This window comes from Myodes glareolus, chromosome 25 (assembly GCF_982192425.1).
Source record: "Myodes glareolus chromosome 25, mMyoGla1.1, whole genome shotgun sequence".
Lineage (NCBI taxonomy): Eukaryota > Metazoa > Chordata > Mammalia > Rodentia > Cricetidae > Myodes > Myodes glareolus.
Window position 1 is genome coordinate 99887 of NC_142050.1, and position 20212 is coordinate 120098.

Sequence of the window (20212 nt, forward strand, 5' to 3'; positions counted from 1 at the left end):
AATTTCTATTGAATGCTTGTAAGTAGCTTAAGGCACTTTCAAAGGAAAGTGATTTTCTCTGAAAGGACAGCATTTAGAAAGTGAAGCAACACTCCATTCACTTCGCACAGTGAATTGAAGTGTTGGAACAGATAGCTTCTCCTTCATAGAAACGCATTTGAGTTTCCTGTGAATGTGTGTAAGTAGCTTAAGGCACTTTCAAAGGAAAGTGATTTTCTCTGAAAGGACAGCATTTAGAAAGTGAAGCAACACTCCATTCACTTCGCACAGTGAATTGTAGTGTTGGAACAAACTGCTTCTCTTTCAGAAAAATGCATGGGAGTTTCTTGTGAATGCTTGTAAGTAGCTTAAGGCACTTTCAAAGGAAAGTGATTTTCTCTGAAAGGACATCATTTAGAAAGTGAAACAACACTCCATTCACTTCGCACAGTGAATTGAAGTGTTGGAACAGACTACTTCTCTTTCAGAGAAACAGATATGAGTTTTTTGTGAATGCTTGTAAGTAGCTTAAGGCACTTTCAAAGAAAAGTGATTTTCTCTGAAAGGACAGCATTTAGAAAGTGAAGCAACACTCCATTCACTTCGCACAGTGAATTGAAGTGTTGGAACAGACTGCTTCTCTTTCAGAGAAACGCATGTGAATTTCTATTGAATGCTTGTAAGTAGCTTAAGGCACTTTCAAAGGAAAGTGATTTTCTCTGAAAGGACAGCATTTAGAAAGTGAAGCAACACTCCATTCACGTCGCACAGTGAATTGAAGTGTTGGAACAGACTGCTTCTCTTTCAGAAAAATGCATGTGAGTTTCTTGTGAATGCTTGTAAGTAGCTTAAGGCACTTTCAAAGGAAAGTGATTTTCTCTGAAAGGACAGCATTTAGAAAGTGAAGCAACACTCAATTCACTTCGCACAGTGAATTGAAGTGTTGGAACAGACTGCTTCTCTTTCAGAGAAACGCATGTGAATTTCTGTGGAATGCTTGTAAGTAGCTTAAGGCACTTTCAAAGGAAATTGATTTTCTCTGAAAGAACAGCATTTAGAAAGTGAAACCATACTCCATTCACTTCGCACAGTGAATTGAAGTGTTGGAACAGACTACTTCTCTTTCAGAGAAACAGATATGAGTTTTTTGTGAATGCTTGTAAGTAGCTTAAGGCACTTTCAAAGGAAAGTGATTTTCTCTGAAAGGACAGCATTTAGAAAGTGAAGCAACACTCCATTCACTTCGCACAGTGAATTGAAGTGTTGGAACAGACTGCTTCTCTTTCAGAGAAACGCATGTGAATTTCTATTGAATGCTTGTAAGTAGCTTAAGGCACTTTCAAAGGAAAGTGATTTTCTCTGAAAGGACAGCATTTAGAAAGTGAAGCAACACTCCATTCACTACGCACAGTGAATTGAAGTGTTGTAACAGACTGCTTCTCTTTCAGAAAAATGCATGTGAGTTTCTTGTGAATGCTTGTAAGTAGCTTAAGGCACTTTCAAAGGAAAGTGATTTTCTCTGAAAGGACAGCATTTAGAAAGTGAAGCAACACTCCATTCACTTCGCACAGTGAATTGAAGTGTTGGAACAGACTGCTTCTTTTCAGAGAATGGCATGTGAGTTTCTTTGAATGTTTGTAAGTTGCTTAAGGCAGTTTCAAAAGAGAGTGAATTTCTCTAAAAGGAGAGCATTTAGAAAGTGAAGCAACATTCCATCACTTCGCACATTGAATTGAAGTGTTGGAACAGACTGCTTCTTTTTCAGAGAAACGCATGTGAATTTCTGTTGAATGCTTGTAAGTAGCTTAAGGCACATTCAAAGGAAAGTGATTTTCTCTGAAAGGACAGCATTTAGAAAGTGAAACAACACTCCATTCACTTCGCACAGTGAATTGAAGTGTTGGAACAGACTACTTCTCTTTCACGAAACAGATATGAGTTTTTTGTGAATGCTTGTAAGTAGCTTAAGGCACTTTCAAAGGAAAGTGATTTTCTCTGAAAGGACAGCATTTAGAAAGTGAAGCAACTCTCCATTCACTACGCACAGTGAATTGAAGTGTTGGAACAGACAGCTTCTCCTTCATAGAAACGCATTTGAGTTTCCTGTGAATGTGTGTAAGCAGCTTAAGGCACTTTCAAAGGAAAGTGATTTTCGCTGAAAGGACAGCATTTAGAAAGTGAAGCAACACTCCATTCACTTCGCACAGTGAATTGTAGTGTTGGAACAAACTGCTTCTCTTTCAGAAAAATGCATGGGAGTTTCTTGTGAATGCTTGTAAGTAGCTTAAGGCACTTTCAAAGGAAAGTGATTTTCTCTGAAAGGACATCATTTAGAAAGTGAAACAACACTATATTCACTTCGCACAGTGAATTGAAGTGTTGGAACAGACTACTTCTCTTTCAGAGAAACAGATATGAGTTTTTTGTGAATGCTTGTAAGTAGCTTAAGGCACTTTCAAAGAAAAGTGATTTTCTCTGAAAGGACAGCATTTAGAAAGTGAAGCAACACTCCATTCACTTCGCACAGTGAATTGAAGTGTTGGAACAGACTGCTTCTCTTTCAGAGAAACGCATGTGAATTTCTATTGAATGCTTGTAAGTAGCTTAAGGCACTTTCAAAGGAAAGTGATTTTCTCTGAAAGGACAGCATTTAGAAAGTGAAGCAACACTCCATTCACGTCGCACAGTGAATTGAAGTGTTGGAACAGACTGCTTCTCTTTCAGAAAAATGCATGTGAGTTTCTTGTGAATGCTTGTAAGTAGCTTAATGCACTTTCAAAGGAAAGTGATTTTCTCTGAAAGGACAGCATTTAGAAAGTGAAGCAACACTCCATTCACTTCGCACAGTGAATTGAAGTGTTGGAACAGACTGCTTCTCTTTCAGAGAAACGCATGTGAATTTCTATTGAATGCTTGTAAGTAGCTTAAGGCACTTTCAAAGGAAAGTGATTTTCTCTGAAAGGACAGCATTTAGAAAGTGAAGCAACACTCCATTCACTTCGCACAATGAATTGAAGTGTTGGAACAGACTGCTTCTCTTTCAGTGAAATGCATGTGAATTTCTGTTGAATGCTTGTAAGTAGCTTAAGGCACTTTCAAAGGAAAGTGATTTTCTCTGAAAGGACAGCATTTAGAAAGTGAAGCAACACTCCATTCACTTCGCACAGTGAATTGAAATGTTGGAACAGACTGCTTCTCTTTCAGTGAAACGCATGTGAATTTCTGTTGAATGCTTGTAAGTAGCTTAAGGCACTTTCAAAGGAAAGTGATTTTCTCTGAAAGGACAGCATTTAGAAAGTGAAGCAACACTCCATTCACTTCGCACAGTGAATTGAAGTGTTGGAACAGACAGCTTCTCTTTCATAGAAACGCATTTGAGTTTCCTGTGAATGTGTGTAAGTAGCTTAAGGCACTTTCAAAGGAAAGTGATTTTCTCTGAAAGGACAGCATTTAGAAAGTGAAGCAACACTCCATTCACTACGCACAGTGAATTGAAGTGTTGGAACAGACTGCTTCTCTTTCAGAAAAATGCATGTGAGTTCTTCTGAATGCTTGTATGTAGCTTAAGTCATTTTCAAAAGAGAGTGATTTTCTCTAAAAGGAGAGCATATAGAAAGTGAAGCAACACTCCATTCACTTCGCACAGTGAATTGAAGTGTTGGAACAGACTTCTTCTCTTTCAGAGAAACGGATGTGAGTTTTTTGTGAATTCTTGTAAGTAGCTTAAGGCACTTTCAAAGCAAAGTGATTTTCTCTGAAAGGACAGCATTTAGAAAGTGAAGCAACACTCCATTCACTTCGCACAGTGAATTGAAGTGTTGGATCCGACTGCTTCTCTTTCAGAGAAACAGATGTGAATTTCTTGTGAATGCCTGTAAGTAGCTTAAGGCAGTTTCAAAAGAGAGTGATTTTCTCTAAAAGGAGAGCATATAGAAAGTGAAGCAACACTCCATTCACTTCGCACAGTGAATTGAAGTGTTGGAACAAACTGCTTCCATTTCAGAAAAATGCGTGTGAGTTTCTTGTGAATGCTTGTAAGTAGCTTAAGGCACTTTCAAAGGAAAGTGATTTTCTCTGAAATGACAGCATTTAGAAAGTGAAGCAACACTCCATTCACTTCGCACAGTGAATTGAAGTGTTGGAACAGACTGCTTCTCTTTCAGAGAAACGCATGTGAATTTCTATTGAATGCTTGTAAGTAGCTTAAGGCACTTTCAAAGGAAAGTGATTTTCTCTGAAAGGACAGCATTTAGAAAGTGAAGCAACACTCCATTCACTTCGCACAGTGAATTCAAGTGTTGGAACAGACAGCTTCTCTTTCAGAGAAACGCATGTGAATTTCTATTGAATGCTTGTAAGTAGCTTAAGGCACTTTCAAAGGAAAGTGATTTTCTCTGAAAGGACAGCATTTAGAAAGTGAAGTAACACTCCATTCACTTCGCACAGTGAATTGAAGTGTTGGAACAGACTGCTTCTCTTTCAGAAAAATGCATGTGAGTTTCTTGTGAATGCTTGTAAGTAGCTTAAGGCACTTTCAAAGGAAAGTGATTTTCTCTGAAAGGACAGCATTTAGAAATTGAAGCAACACTCCATTCACTTCGCACAGTGAATTGAAGTGTTGGAACAGACTGCTTCTCTTTCAGTGAACGCATGTGAATTTCTGTTGAATGCTTGTAAGCAGCTTAAGGCACTTTCAAAGGAAAGTGATTTTCTCTGAAAGGACAGCATTTAGAAAGTGAAGCAACACTCCATTCACTTCGCACAGTGAATTCAAGTGTTGGAACAGACAGCTTCTCTTTCAGAGAAACGCATGTGAATTTCTATTGAATGCTTGTAAGTAGCTTAAGGCACTTTCAAAGGAAAGTGATTTTCCCTGAAATGACAGCATTTAGAAAGTGAAGCAACACTCCATTCACTTCTCACAGTGAATTGAAGTGTTGGAACAGACTGCTTCACTTTCAGAAAAATGCATGTGAGTTTCTTGTGAATGCTTGTAAGTAGCTTAAGGCACTTTCAAAGGAAAGTGATTTTCTCTGAAAGGACAGCATTTAGAAAGTGAAGCAACACTCCATTCACTTCGCACAGTGAATTGAAGTGTTGGAACAGACTGCTTCTCTTTCAGTGAACGCATGTGAATTTCTGTTGAATGCTTGTAAGTAGCTTAAGGCACTTTCAAAGGAAAGTGATTTTCTCTGAAAGGACAGCATTTAGAAAGTGAAACAACACTCCATTCACTTCGCAAAGTGAATTGAAGTGTTGGAACAGACTGCTTCTCTTTCAGAGAAACGCATGTGAATTTCTGTGGAATGCTTGTAAGCAGCTTAAGGCACTTTCAAAGGAAAGTGATTTTCTCTGAAAGAACAGCATTTAGAAAGTGAAACAACACTCCATTCACTTCGCACAGTGAATTGAAGTGTTGGAACAGACTACTTCTCTTTCAGAGAAACAGATATGAGTTTTTTGTGAATGCTTGTAAGTACATTAAGGCACTTTCAAAGGAAAGTGATTTTCTCTGAAAGGACAGCATTTAGAAAGTGAAGCAACACTCCATTCACTTCGCACAGTGAATTGAAGTGTTGGAACAGACTGCTTCTCTTTCAGAGAAACGCATGTGAATTTCCTTTGAATGTGTGTAAGTAGCTTAAGGCACTTTCAAAGGAAAGTGATTTTCTCTGAAAGGACAGCATTTAGAAAGTGAAGCAACACTCCATTCACTTCGCACAGTGAATTGAAGTGTTGGAACAGACAGCTTCTCCTCCATAGAAACGCATTTGAGTTTCCTTTGAATGTGTGTAAGTAGCTTAAGGCACTTTCAAAGGAAAGTGATTTTCTCTTAAAGGACAGCATTTAGAAAGTGAAGCAACACTCCATTCACTTCGCACAGTGAATTGTAGTGTTGGAACAAACTGCTTCTCTTTCAGAAAAATGCATGTGAGTTTCTTGTGAATGCTTGTAAGTAACTTAAGGCACTTTCAAAGGAAAGTGATTTTCTCTGAAAGGACATCATTTAGAAAGTGAAACAACACTCCATTCATTTCGCACAGTGAATTGATGTTGGAACAGACTGCTTCTCTTTCAGAGAAATAGATGTGAGTTTCTTGTGAATGCTTGTAAATAGCTTAAGGCAGTTTCAAAAGAGAGTGAATTTCTCTAAAAAGAGAGCATATAGAAAGTGAAGCAACACTCCATTCACTTCGCACAGTGAATTGAAGTGTTGGAACAAACTGCTTCTATTTCAGAAAAATGCGTGTGAGTTTCTTGTGAATGCTTGTAAGTAGCTTAAGGCACTTTCAAAGGAAAGTGATTTACTCTGAAAGGACAGCATTTAGAAAGTGAAGCAACACTCCATTCACTTCGCACAGTGAATTGAAGTGTTGGAACAGACTGCTTCTCTTTCAGTGAAACGCATGTGAATTTCTATTGAATGCTTGTAAGTAGCTTAAGGCACTTTCAAAGGAAAGTGATTTTCTCTGAAAGGACAGCATTTAGAAAGTGAAGCAACACTCCATTCACATCGCACAGTGAATTGAAGTGTTGGAACAGACTGCTTCTCTTTCAGTGAAACGCATGAGAATTTCTGTTGAATGCTTGTAAGTAGCTTAAGGCACTTTCAAAAGAAAGTGATTTTCTCTGAAAGGACAGCATTTAGAAAGTGAAGCAACACTCCATTCACTTCGCACAGTGAATTGAAGTTTTGGAACAGACACCTTCTCTTTCATAGAAACGCATTTGAGTTTCCTGTGAATGTGTGTAAGTAGCTTAAGGCACTTTCAAAGGAAAGTGATTTTCTCTGAAAGGACAGCATTTAGAAAGTGAAGCAACACTCCATTCACTTCGCACAGTGAATTGAAGTGTTGGAACAGACTGCTTCTCTTTCAGTGAAACGCATGAGAATTTCTGTTGAATGCTTGTAAGTAGCTTAAGGCACTTTCAAAAGAAAGTGATTTTCTCTGAAAGGACAGCATTTAGAAAGTGAAGCAACACTCCATTCACTTCGCACAGTGAATTGAAGTTTTGGAACAGACAGCTTCTCTTTCATAGAAACGCATTTGAGTTTCCTGTGAATGTGTGTAAGTAGCTTAAGGCACTTTCAAAGGAAAGTGATTTTCTCTGATAGGACAGCATTTAGAAAGTGAAGCAACACTCCATTCACTTCGCACAGTGAATTGAAGTGTTGGAACAGACTGCTTCTTTTCAGAGAATGGCATGTGAGTTTCTTTGAATGTTTGTAAGTTGCTTAAGGCAGTTTCAGAAGAGAGTGAATTTCTCTAAAAGGAGAGCATTTAGAAAGTGAAGCAACATTCCATTCACTTCGCACAGTGAATTGAAGTGTTGGAACAGACTGCTTCTCTTTCACGAAACAGATATGAGTTTTTTGTGAATGCTTGTAAGTAGCTTAAGGCATTTTCTAAGGAAAGTGATTTTCTCTGAAAGGACAGCATTTAGAAAGTGAAGCAACACTCCATTCACTTCGCACAATGAATTGAAGTATTGGAACAGACTGCTTCTCTTTCAGTGAAATGCATGTGAATTTCTGTTGAATGCTTGTAAGTAGCTTAAGGCACTATCAAAGGAAAGTGATTTTCTCTGAAAGGACAGCATTTAGAAAGTGAAGCAACACTCCATTCACTTCGCACAGTGAATTGAAGTGTTGGAACACACAGCTTCTCTTTCATAGAAACGCATTTGAATTTCCTGTGAATGTGTGTAAGTAGCTTAAGGCACTTTCAAAGGAAAGTGATTTTCTCTGAAAGGACAGCATTTAGAAAGTGAAACAACACTCCATTCACTTCGCACAGTGAATTGAAGTGTTGGAACAGACTGCTTCTCTTTCAGAAAAATGCATGTGAGTTCTTCTGAATGCTTGTATGTAGCTTAAGGCATTTTCAAAAGAGAGTGATTTTCTCTAAAAGGAGAGCATATAGAAAGTGAAGCAACACTCCATTCACTTCGCCCAGTGAATTGAAGTGTTGGAACAGACTTCTTCTCTTTCAGAGAAACGGATGTGAGTTTTTTGTGAATGCTTGTAAGTAGCTTAAGGCACTTTCAAAGCAAAGTGATTTTCTCTGAAAGGACAGCATTTATAAAGTGAAGCAACACTCCATTCACTTCGCACAGTGAATTGAAGTGTTGGATCCGACTGCTTCTCTTTCAGAGAAACAGATGTGAATTTCTTGTGAATGCCTGTAAGTAGCTTAAGGCAGTTTCAAAAGAGAGTGATTTTCTCTAAAATGAGAGCATATAGAAAGTGAAGCAACACTCCATTCACTTCGCACAGTGAATTGAAGTGTTGGAACTAACTGCTTCTATTTCAGAAAAATGCGTGTGAGTTTCTTGTGAATGCTTGTAAGTAGCTTAAGGCACTTTCAAAGGAAAGTGATTTTCTCTGAAAGGACAGCATTTAGAAAGTGAAGCAACACTCCATTCACTTCGCACAGTGAATTGAAGTGTTGGAACAGACTGCTTCTCTTTCAGAGAAACGCATGTGAATTTCTATTGAATGCTTGTAAGTAGCTTAAGGTACTTTCAAAGGAAAGTGATTTTCTCTGAAAGGACAGCATTTAGAAAGTGAAGCAACACTCCATTCACTACGCACAGTGAATTGAAGTGTTGGAACAGACTGCTTCTCTTTCAGAAAAATGCATGTGAGTTTCTTGTGAATGCTTGTAAGTAGCTTAAGGCACTTTCAAAGGAAAGTGATTTTCTCTGAAAGGACAGCATTTGGAAAGTGAAACAACACTCCATTCACTTCGCACAGTGAATTGAAGTGTTGGAACAAACTGCTTCTCTTTCAGAAAAATGCATGTGAGTTCTTCTGAATGCTTGTATGTAGCTTAAGGCATTTTCAAAAGAGAGTGATTTTCTCTAAAAGGAGAGCATATAGAAAGTGAAGCAACACTCCATTCACTTCGCCCAGTGAATTGAAGTGTTGGAACAGACTTCTTCTCTTTCAGAGAAACGGATGTGAGTTTTTTGTGAATGCTTGTAAGAAGCTTAAGGCACTTTCAAAGCTAAGTGATTTTCTCTGAAAGGACAGCATTTAGAAAGTGTAGCAACACTCCATTCACTTCGCACAGTGAATTGAAGTGTTGGATCCGACTGCTTCTCTTTCAGAGAAACAGATGTGAATTTCTTGTGAATGCCTGTAAGTAGCTTAAGGCAGTTTCAAAAGAGAGTGATTTTCTCTATAAGGAGAGCATATAGAAAGTGAAGCAACACTCCATTCACTTCGCACAGTGAATTGAAGTGTTGGAACAAACTGCTTCTATTTCAGAAAAATGCGTGTGAGTTTCTTGTGAATGCTTGTAAGTAGCTTAAGGCACTTTCAAAGGAAAGTGATTTTCTCTGAAAGGACAGCATTTAGAAAGTGAAGCAACACTCCATTCACTTCGCACAGTGAATTGATATGTTGGAACACACTGCTTCTCTTTCAGAGAAACGGATGTGAGTTTCTTCTGAATGCTTGTAAGTAGCTTAAGGCACTTTCAAAGCAAAGTGATTTTCTCTAAAAGGAGAGCATATAGAAAGTCAAGCAACACTCCATTCACTTCGCACAGTGAATTGAAGTGTTGGAACAAACTGCTTCTCTTTCAGAAAAATGCATGTGAGTTTCTTGTGAATGCTTGTAAGTAGCTTAAGACACTTTCAGAGGAAAGTGATTTTCTCTGAAAGGACAGCATTGAGAAAGTGAAGCAACACTCCATTCACTACGCACAGTGAATTCAAGTGTTGGAACAGACAGCTTCTCTTTCATAGAACCACATTTGATATTCCTGCGAAAGCTTGTAAGTAGCTTAAGGCACTTTCAAAGAAAGTGATTTTCTCTGAAAGGACAGCATTTAGAAAGTGAAGCAACACTCCATTCACTTCGCCTAGTGAATAGAAATGTTGGAACACACTGCTTCTCTTTCAGAGAAACGGATGTGAGTTTCTTCTGAATGCTTGTAAGTAGCTTAAGGCACTTTCAAAGCAAAGTGATTTTCTCTAAAAGGAGAGCATATAGAAAGTGAAGCAACACTCCATTCACTTCGCACAGTGAATTGAAGTGTTGGAACAGACAGCTTCTCTTTCAGAGAAACACATGTGAATTTCTATTGAATGCTTGTAAGTAGCTTAAGGCACTTTCAAAGGAAAGTGATTTTCTCTGAAAGGACAGCATTTAGAAAGTGAAGCAACACTCCATTTACTTCGCACAGTGAATTGAAGTGATGGAACAGACTGCTTCTCTTTCAGTGAAATGCATGTGAATTTCTGTTGAATGCTTGTAAGTAGCTTAGGGCACTTTCAGAGGAACGTGATTTTCTCTGAAAGGACAGCATTTAGAAAGTGAAACAACACTCCATTCACTTCGCACAGTGTATTGAAGTGTTGGAACAGACTACTTCTCTTTCAGGAAACAGATATGAGTTTTTTGTGAATGCTTGTAAGTAGCTTAAGGCATTTTCAAAGGAAAGTGATTTTCTCTGAAAGGACAGCATTTAGAAAGTGAAGCAACACTCCATTCACTTCGCACAGTGAATTGAAGTGTTATAACAGACTGCTTCTCTTTCAGTGAAACGCATGTGAATTTCTGTTGAATGCTTGTAAGTAGCTTAAGGCACTTTCAAAGGAAAGTGATTTTCTCTGAAAGGACATCATTTAGAAAGTGAAGCAACACTCCATTCACTTCGCACAGTGAATTGAAGTGTTGGAACACACAGCTTCTCTTTCATAGAAACGCATTTGAATTTCCTGTGAATGTGTGTAAGTAGCTTAAGGCACTTTCAAAGGAAAGTGATTTTCTCTGAAAGGACAGCATTTAGAAAGTGAAACAACACTCCATTCACTTCGCACAGTGAATTGAAGTGTTGGAACAGACTGCTTCTCTTTCAGAAAAATGCATGTGAGTTCTTCTGAATGCTTGTATGTAGCTTAAGGCATTTTCAAAAGAGAGTGATTTTCTCTAAAAGGAGAGCATATAGAAAGTGAAGCAACACTCCATTCACTTCGCCCAGTGAATTGAAGTGTTGGAACAGACTTCTTCTCTTTCAGAGAAACGGATGTGAGTTTTTTGTGAATGCTTGTAAGTAGCTTAAGGCACTTTCAAAGCAAAGTGATTTTCTCTGAAAGGACAGCATTTATAAAGTGAAGCAACACTCCATTCACTTCGCACAGTGAATTGAAGTGTTGGATCCGACTGCTTCTCTTTCAGAGAAACAGATGTGAATTTCTTGTGAATGCCTGTAAGTAGCTTAAGGCAGTTTCAAAAGAGAGTGATTTTCTCTAAAATGAGAGCATATAGAAAGTGAAGCAACACTCCATTCACTTCGCACAGTGAATTGAAGTGTTGGAACTAACTGCTTCTATTTCAGAAAAATGCGTGTGAGTTTCTTGTGAATGCTTGTAAGTAGCTTAAGGCACTTTCAAAGGAAAGTGATTTTCTCTGAAAGGACAGCATTTAGAAAGTGAAGCAACACTCCATTCACTTCGCACAGTGAATTGAAGTGTTGGAACAGACTGCTTCTCTTTCAGAGAAACGCATGTGAATTTCTATTGAATGCTTGTAAGTAGCTTAAGGTACTTTCAAAGGAAAGTGATTTTCTCTGAAAGGACAGCATTTAGAAAGTGAAGCAACACTCCATTCACTTCGCACAGTGAATTGAAGTGTTGGAACAGGCTGCTTCACTTTCAGTGAAACACATGTGAATTTCTGTTGAATGCTTGTAAGTAGCTTAAGGCACTTTCAAAGGAAAGTGATTTTCTCTGAAAGGACAGCATTTAGAAAGTGAAGCAACACTCCATTCACTTCGCACAGTGAATTGAAGTGTTGGAACAGACTGCTTCACTTTCAGAAAAATGCATGTGAGTTCTTCTGAATGCTTGTATGTAGCTTAAGGCATTTTCAAAAGAGAGTGATTTTCTCTAAAAGAAGAGCATATAGAAAGTGAAGCAACACTCCATTCACTTCGCACAGTGAATTGAAGTGTTGGAACTAACTGCTTCTATTTCAGAAAAATGCGTGTGAGTTTCTTGTGAATGCTTGTAAGTAGCTTAAGGCACTTTCAAAGGAAAGTGATTTTCTCTGAAAGGACAGCATTTAGAAAGTGAAGCAACACTCCATTCACTTCGCACAGTGAATTGAAGTGTTGGAACAGACTGCTTCTCTTTCAGAGAAACGCATGTGAATTTCTATTGAATGCTTGTAAGTAGCTTAAGGTACTTTCAAAGGAAAGTGATTTTCTCTGAAAGGACAGCATTTAGAAAGTGAAGCAACACTCCATTCACTTCGCACAGTGAATTGAAGTGTTGGAACAGGCTGCTTCACTTTCAGTGAAACACATGTGAATTTCTGTTGAATGCTTGTAAGTAGCTTAAGGCACTTTCAAAGGAAAGTGATTTTCTCTGAAAGGACAGCATTTAGAAAGTGAAGCAACACTCCATTCACTTCGCACAGTGAATTGAAGTGTTGGAACAAACTGCTTCTATTTCAGAAAAATGCGTGTGAGTTTCTTGTGAATGCTTGTAAGTTGCTTAAGGCACTTTCAAAGGAAAGTGATTTTCTCTGAAAGGACAGCATTTAGAAAATGAAGCAACACTCCATTCACTTCGCACAGTGAATTAAAGTGTTGGAACAGACTGCTTCTCTTTCAGAGAAACGCATGTGAATTTCTATTGAATGCTTGTAAGTAGCTTAAGGCACTTTCAAAGGAAAGTGATTTTTTCTGAAAGGACAGCATTTAGAAAGTGAAGCAACACTCCATTCACTTCGCACAGTGAATTGAAGTGTTGGAACAGACAGCTTCTCTTTCAGAGAAACGCATGTGAATTTCTATTGAATGCTTGTAAGTAGCTTAAGGCAATTTCAAAGGAAAGTGATTTTCTCTGAAAGGACAGCATTTAGAAAGTGAAGCAACACTCCATTCACTACGCACAGTGAATTGAAATGTTGGAACAGACTGCTTCTCTTTCAGAAAAATGCATGTGAGTTTCTTCTGAATGCTTGTAAGTAGCTTAAGGCACTTTCAAAGGAAAGTGATTTTCTCTGAAAGGACAGCATTTAGAAAGTGAAGCAACAGTCCATTCACTTCGCACAGTGAATTGAAGTTTTGGAACAGTCTGCTTCTCTTTCAGAGAAACGCATTTGAATTTCTGTGGAATGCTTGCAAGTAGCTTAAGGCACTTTCAAAGGAACGTGATTTTCTCTGATAAGACAGCATTTGGAAAGTGAAGCAACACTCCATTCACTTCGCACAGTAAATTGAAGTGTTGGAACAGACTACTTCTCTTTCAGAGAAACAGATATGAGTTTTTTTGAATGCTTGTAAGTAGCTTAAGGCATTTTCAAAGGAAAGTGATTTTCTCTGAAAGGACAGCATTTAGAAAGTGAAGCAACACTCCATTCACTTAGCACAATGAATAGAAGTGTTGGAACAGACTGTTTCTCTTTCAGTGAAATGCATGTGAATTTCTGTGGAATGCTTGTAAGTAGCTTAGGGCACTTTCAAAGGAAAGTGATTTTCTCTGAAAGGACAGCATTCAAAAAGTGAAACAACACTCCATTCACTTCGCACAGTGAATTGAAGTGTTGGAACAGACTGCTTCTCTTTCAGAAAAATGCATGTGAGTTCTTCTGAATGCTTGTATGAAGCTTAAGGCATTTTCAAAAGAGAGTGATTTTCTCTAAAAGGAGAGCAGTTAGAAAGTGAAGCAACACTCCATTCACTTTGCCCAGTGAATTGAAGTGTTGGAACAGACTTCTTCTCTTTCAGAGAAACGGATGTTAGTTTTTTGTGAATGCTTGTAAGTAGCTTAAGGCACTTTCAAAGAAAGTGATTTTCTCTGAAAGGACAGCATTTATAAAGTGAAGCAAACTCCATTCACTTCGCACAGTGAATTGAAGTGTTGGAACAGACTGCTTCTTTTTCAGAGAAACAGATGTGTCTTTCTTGTGAATGCTTGTAAGTAGCTTAAGGCAGTTTCAAAGAGAGTGATTTTCTCTAAAAGGAGAGCATTTAGAAAGTGAAGCAACACTCTATTCACTTTGCCCAGTGAATTGAAGTGTTGGAACAGACTGCTTCTCTTTCAGAAAAATGCATGGGAGTTTCTTGTGAATGCTTGTATGCAGCTTAAGGCACTTTCAAAGGAAAGTGATTTTCTCTGAAAGGACAGCATTTAGAAAGTGAAGCAACACTCCATTCACTTCGCACAGTGAATTGAAGTGTTGGAACAGACTGCTTCTCTTTCAGAGAAACGCATGTGAATTTCTGTGGAATGCTTGTAAGTAGCTTAAGGCACTTTCAAAGGAAAGTGATTTTCTCTGATAGGACAGCATTTAGAAAGTGAAACAACACTCCATTCACTTCACACAGTGAATTGAAGTGTTGGAACAGACTACTTCTCTTTCAGAGAAACAGATATGAGTATTTTTGAATGCTTGTAAGTAGCTTAAGGCATTTTCAAAGGAAAGTGATTTTCTCTGAAAGGACAGCATTTAGAAAGTGAAGCAACACTCCATTCACTTCGCACAGTGAATTGAAGTGTTGGAACAAACTGCTTCTATTTCAGAAAAATGCGTGTGAGTTTCTTGTGAATGCTTGTAAGTTGCTTAAGGCACTTTCAAAGGAAAGTGATTTTCTCTGAAAGGACAGCATTTAGAAAGTGAAGCAACACTCCATTCACGTCGCACAGTGAATTGAAGTGTTGGAACAGACAGCTTCTCTTTCAGAGAAACGCATGTGAATTTCTATTGAATGCTTGTAAGTAGCTTAAGGCACTTTCAAATGAAAGTGATTTTCTCTGAAAGGACAGCATTTAGAAAGTGAAGCAACACTCCATTCACTTCGCACAGTGAATCGAAGTGATGGAACAGACTGCTTCTCTTTCAGAAAAATGCATGTGAGTTTCTTGTGAATGCTTGTAAGTAGCTTAAGGCACTTTCAAAGGAAAGTGATTTTCTCTGAAAGGACAGCATTTAGAAAGTGAAGCAACACTCCATTCACTTCGCACAGTGAATTGAAGTGTTGGAACAGTCTGCTTCTCTTTCAGAGAAAAGCATGTGAATTTCTGTGGAATGCTTGTAAGTAGCTTAAGGCACTTTCAAAGGAACGTGATTTTCACTGATAAGACAGCATTTAGAAAGTGAAACAACACTCCATTCACTTCGCACAGTGAATTGAAGTGTTGGAACAGACTACTTCTCTTTCAGAGAAAAAGATATGAGTTTTTTTGAATGCTTGTAAGTAGCTTAAGGCATTTTCAAAGAAAGTGATTTTCTCTGAAAGGACAGCATTTAGAAAGTGAAGCAACACTCCATTCACTTAGGACAGTGAATTGAAGTGTTGGAACAGACTGCTTCTCTTTCAGTGAAATGCATGTGAATTTCTGTTGAATGCTTGTAAGTAGCTTAGGGCACTTTCAAAGGAAAGTGATTTTCTCTGAAAGGACAGCATTTAGAAAGTGAAACAACACTCCATTCACTTCGCACAGTCAATTGAAATGTTGGAACAGACTACTTCTCTTTCAGGAAACAGATATGAGTTTTTTGTGAATGCTTGTAAGTAGCTTAAGACATTTTCAAAGAAAGTGATTTTCTCTGAAAGAACAGCATTTAGAAAGTGAAGCAACACTCCATTCACTTCGCACAGTGAATTGAAGTGTTGGAACAGACTGCTTCTCTTTCAGTGAAACGCATGTGAATTTCTGTTGAATGCTTGTAAGTAGCTTAAGGCACTTTCAAAGGAAAGTTATTTTCTCTGAAAGGACAACATTTAGAAAGTGAAGCAATACTCCATTCACTTCGCACAGTGAATTGAAGTGTTGGAACAGACTGCTTCTCTTTCAGTGAAACGCATGTGAATTTCTGTTGAATGTTTGTAAGTAGCTTAAGGCACTTTCAAAGGAAAGTGATTTTCTCTGAAAGAACAGCATTTAGAAAGTGAAGCAACACTCCATTCACTTCGCACAGTGAATTGAAGTGTTGGAACAGACTGCTTCTCTTTCAGAGAATTGCATGTGAGTTTCTTGTGAATGCTTGTAAGTTGCTAAAGGCAGTTTCAAAAGAGAGTGAATTTCTCTAAAATGAGAGCATTTAGAAAGTGAAGCAACATTCCATTCACTTCGCACAGTGAATTGAAGTGTTGGAACAGACTGCTTCTCTTTCAGAGAAACAGATGTGACTTTCTTGTGAATGCTTGTAAGTAGCTTAAGGCATTTTCAAATAGAGTGATTTTCTCTAAAAGGAGAGCATTTAAAAAGTGAAGCAACACTCTATTCACTTCACACAGTGAATTGAAGTGTTGGAACAGACTGCTTCTCTTTCAGAAAAATGCATGGGAGTTTCTTGTGAATGCTTGTAAGTAGCTTAAGGCACTTTCAAAGGAAAGTGATTTTCTCTGAAAGGACAGCATTTAGAAAGTGAAGCAACACTCCATTCACTTCGCACAGTGAATTGAAGTGTTGGAACAGACTGCCTCTCTTTCAGAGAAACGCATGTGAATTTCTGTGGAATGCTTGTAAGTAGCTTAAGGCACTTTCAAAGGAAAGTGATTTTCTCTGATAGGACAGCATTTAGAAAGTGAAACAACACTCCATTCACTTCGCACAGTGAATTGAAGTGTTGGAACATACTACTTCTCTTCTAGAGAAGCAGATATGAGTTTTTTTGAATGCTTGTAAGAAGCTTAAGGCATTTTCAAAGGAAAGTGATTTTCTCTGAGAGGACAGCATTTAGAAAGTGAAGCAACACTCCATTCACTTCGCACAGTGAATTGAAGTATTGGAACAGACTGCTACTCTTTCAGTGAAATGCATGTGAATTTCTGTTGAATGCTTGTAAGTAGCTTAGGGCACTTTCAAAGGAAAGTGATTTTCTCTGAAAGGACAGCATTTAGAAAGTGAAACAACACTCCATTCACTTCGCACAGTGAATTGAAGTGTTGGAACAGACTGCTTCTCTTTCATAGAAACGCATTTGAGTTTCCTGTGAGTGTGTGTATGTAGCTTAAGGCACTTTAAAAGGAAAGTGATTTTCTCTGAAAGGACAGCATTTAGAAAGTGAAACAACACTCCATTCACTGCGCACAGTGAATTGAAGTGTTGGAACAGACTGCTTCTCTTTCAGAGAATTGCATGTGAGTTTCTTGTGAATGCTTGAAAGTTGCTTAAGGCAGTTTCAAAAGAGAGTGAATTTCTCTAAAAGGAGAGCATTTAGAAAGTGAAGCAACATTCCATTCACTTCGCACAGTGAATTGAAGTTTTGGAACAGACTGCTTCTCTTTCAGAGAAACAGATGTGTCTTTCTTGTGAATGCTTGTAAGTAGCTTAAGGCAGTTTCAAAGAGAGTGATTTACTCTAAAAGGAGAGCATTTAGAAAGTGATGCAACACTCTATTCACTTCGCACAGTGAATTGAAGGGTTGGATCCGACTGCTTCTCTTTCAGAGAAACAGATGTGAGTTTCTTGTGAATGCCTGTAAGTAGCTTAAGGCAGTTTCAAAAGAGAGTGATTTTTCTCTAACAGGAGAGCATATAGAAAGTGAAGCAACACTCCATTCACTTCGCACAGTGAATTGTAGTGTTGGAACAAACTGCTTCTCTTTCAGAAAAATGCATGTGAGTTTCTTGTGAATGCTTGTAAGTAGCTTAAGGCACTTTCAAAGGAAAGTGATTTTCTCTGATAGGACATCATTTAGAAAGTGAAACAACACTCCATTCATTTGGCACAGTGATTTGAAGTGTTGGAACAGATTGCTTCTCTTTCAGAGAAACAGATGTGAGTTTCTTGTGAATGCTTGTTAATAGCTTAAGGAAGTTTCAAAAGAGAGTGATTTTCTCTAAAAGGAGAGCATATAGAAAGTGAAGCAACACTCCATTCACTTCGTACAGTGAATTGAAGTGTTGGAACAGACAGCTTCTCTTTCATAGAAATGCATGTGAATTTCTATTGAATGCTTGTAAGTAGCTTAAGGCACTTTCAAAGGAAAGTGATTTTCTCTGAAAGGACAGCATCTAGAAAGTGAAGCAACACTCCATTCACTTCGTACAGTGAATTGAAGTGTTGGAACAGACAGCTTCTCTTTCATAGAAATGCATGTGAATTTCTATTGAATGCTTGTAAGTAGCTTAAGGCACTTTCAAAGGAAAGTGATTTTCTCTGAAAGGACAGCATTTAGAAAGTGAAGCAACACTCCATTCACTTCGCACAGTGAATTGAAGTGTTGGAACAGACTGCTTCTCTTTCAGAAAAATGCATGTGAGTTTCTTGTGAATGCTTGTAAGTAGCTTAAGGCACTTTCAAAGGAAAATGATTTTCTCTGAAAGGACAGCATTTAGAAAGTGAAGCAACACTCCATTCACTTCGCACAGTGAATTGAAGTGTTGGAACAGTCTGCTTCTCTTTCAGAGAAACGCATGTGAATTTCTGTGGAATGCTTGTAAGTAGCTTAAGGCACTTTCAAAGGAACGTGATTTTCACTGATAAGACAGCATTTAGAAAGTGAAACAACACTCCATTCATTTCGCACTGTGAAATGAAGTGTTGCAACCGACTACTTCTCTTTCAGAGAAACAGATATGAGTTTTTTTGAATGCTTATAAGTAGCTTAAGGCATTTTCAAAGGAAAGTGATTTTCTCTGAAAGGACTGCATTTAGAAAGTGAAGCAACACTCCATTCACTTCGCACAGTGAATTGAAGTGTTGGAACAGACTGCTTCTCTTTCAGTGAAATGCATATGAATTTCTGTTGAATGCTTGTAAGTAGCTTAAGGCACTTTCAAAGGAAAGTGATTTTCTCTGAAAGGACAGCATTTAGAAAGTGAAGCAACACTCCATTCACTTCGCACAGTGAATTGAAGTGTTGGAACAGACTGCTTCTCTTTCAGTGAAACGCATGTGAATTTCTGTTGAATGCTTGTAAGTAGCTTAGGCACTTTCAAAGGAAAGTGATTTTCTCTGAAAGGACAGCATTTAGAAAGTGAAGCAACACTCCATTCACTTCGCACAGTGAATTGAAGTGTTGGAACAGACTGCTTCTCTTTCAGTGAAACGCATGTGAATTTCTGTTGAATGCTTGTAAGTAGAATAGGCACTTTCAAAGGAAAGTGATTTTCTCTGAAAGGACAGCATTTAGAAAGTGAAGCAACACTCCATTCACTTCGCCCAGTGAATTGAAGTGTTGGAACAGACAGCTTCTCTTTCATAGAAACGCATTTGAGTTTCCTGTGAATGTGTGTAAGTAGCTTAAGGCACTTTCAAAGGAAAGTGATTTTCTCTGAAAGGACAGCATTTAGAAAGTGAAACAACACTCCATTCACTGCGCACAGTGAATTGAAGTGTTGGAACAGACTGCTTCTCTTTCAGAAAAATGCATGTGAGTTCTTCTGAATGCTTGTATGTAGTTTAAGGCATTTTCAAAAGGGAGTGATTTTCTCTAAAAGAAGAGCATATAGAAAGTGAAGCAACACTCCATTCACTTCGCCCAGTGAATTGAAGTGTTGGAACAGACTTCTTCTCTTTCAGAGAAACGGATGTCAGTTTTTTGTGAATGCTTGTAAGTAGCTTAAGGCACTTTCAAAGCAAAGTGATTTTCTCTGAAAGGACAGCATTTATAAAGTGAAGCATCACTCCATTCACTTCTCACAGTGAATTGAAGTGTTGGAACAGACTGCTTCTTTTTCAGAGAAACACATGTGAATTTCTGTTAAATGCTTGTAAGTAGCTGAAGGCACTTTCAAAGGAAAGTGATTTTCTCTGAAAGGACCGCATTTAGAAAGTGAAGCAACACTCCATTCTCTTCGCACAGTGAATTGAAGTGTTGGAACAGGCTGCTTCTCTTACCGAGAATTGCATGTGAGTTTCTTGTGAATGCTTGTAAGTTGCTTAAGGCAGTTTCAAAAGAGAGTGAATTTCTCTAAGAGGAGAGCATTTAGAAAGTGAAGCAACATTCCATTCACTTCGCACAGTGAATTGAAGTGTTGGATCCGACTGCTTCTCTTTCAGAGAAACAGATGTGTCTTTCTTGTGAATGCCTGTAAGTAGCTTAAGGCAGTTTCAAATAGAGTGATTTTCTCTAACAGGAGAGCATATAGAAAGTGAAGCAACTCTCCATTCACTTCGCACAGTGAATTGTAGTGTTGGAACAAACTGCTTCTCTTTCAGAAAAATGCATGTGAGTTTCTTGTGAATGCTTGTAAGTAGCTTAAGGCACATTCAAAGGAAAGTGATTTTCTCAGAAAGGACAGCATTTAGAAAGTGAAGC